At 41.4% G+C, this 1,221-nt stretch overlaps 1 pseudogene; it reads left to right on the top strand.

Annotated features, from left to right (window-relative positions):
- Positions 1-1,221, top strand: part of LOC106334467 — a 36,374-nt pseudogene that overhangs the window by 11,941 nt on the left and 23,212 nt on the right.

Genomic DNA, 1,221 nt, shown 5'->3' with positions numbered 1-1,221 from the left:
GTGGTTGCAAAACATTCATTATGTTGCCTCTCCCTCGCAACCACATCACCTTGTAGGAAAAATATATATATATATTTTTTTTTTGTTTTTATGGTGATGGAGATGGGGAAGGTGAATCCGATAAACACACGCCACTGGGAAGGTTGAGCAAGGAGTTGGTACCAATTTTTGAGGAGTAGGCAAAGGAAGTCAAGAACTGAAGAACAGTCCCACGGTTGATCCGAAGGAGAGAACAACTGCACCCGTGAAGCATAAACGAGTAAGGGCTGTGGACATCAATGGATCCGTCCTCTCCTACTATTTTGCGCGATATCCTGCATCCACTTAAATTTGGTAGCCCCTAAACACTCTTAGCTCCACCATGAAATAGCTTGTTCCTTACCTAGCCCGTCTACCCTGAATAGTGCCTGTGATGAGAAGCTCACGCTGTTCTTAATTTAATTTAAGGAGTTTTGTCTCGATAGTGTACCCTTTTTCAGGTATGAGAAACAGAGTATGGAGCTGATTTTCGAACAGCGATCGTGGGTGTTCTGGTAAGGGTGTGTGGTCTGAGTCTACAACTTGTATGGTTCAGAGATGTGTGGTAAGAGTATGGTTATTGAGGTCAAGCGAGTTTCCATTCTTTCAAACCTTTCTCCATGTTCTTGAGGCTTGGCCTTGTTCGAGGACAAACAAGGATCTAAGTCTGGGGGAATTGATATATGGTGTTTTTAATATCATTATATGTGTTCTTTGAGTTAATTCTCAGTCCTAATTCGTGCTTATTTGATATCATTCCAGGTTTGGAGCAGGTAAAAGAGTAAAGAACAGAGTGCCATGAAGGAAGAAGTCATTTTGGAATATCTAACGCAGACCAGCCAGTCGGATCAATCCGAAGGTTGTTCCCAAAGAGAGCAAGCGACTGACTGTTCCCGACTATTAAGGAACCCTCCAAGATTTCAGGGGTTTGCCCTAAATTTTCTCTCCTTTCTCTTTACCACTGGCGCCTCCATATTGAAAGCCCATGCTATCATTTCTAATTTCTTACGCTAGTTTTACAAAAGACCTAAAACTATTTTGGATTTAGCAACTTGTAAGGGAGAAGGCTTCATCTCTCATTTTCACGAGAAGATCATCCTGAACCCTTGTCTTTCTACTTTATTTTATATGCAGTATTATTCAGAAATCATGTATGTGTCATCTTGCTTTATGATTGAGTAGTCGGCTAAGCTTGCTTAGGGT

This window comes from Brassica oleracea, chromosome C1 (genome assembly GCF_000695525.1).
Source record: "Brassica oleracea var. oleracea cultivar TO1000 chromosome C1, BOL, whole genome shotgun sequence".
Classification (NCBI taxonomy): Eukaryota; Viridiplantae; Streptophyta; class Magnoliopsida; order Brassicales; family Brassicaceae; genus Brassica; species Brassica oleracea.
This window is presented reverse-complemented; position numbering and strand designations above follow the sequence as displayed.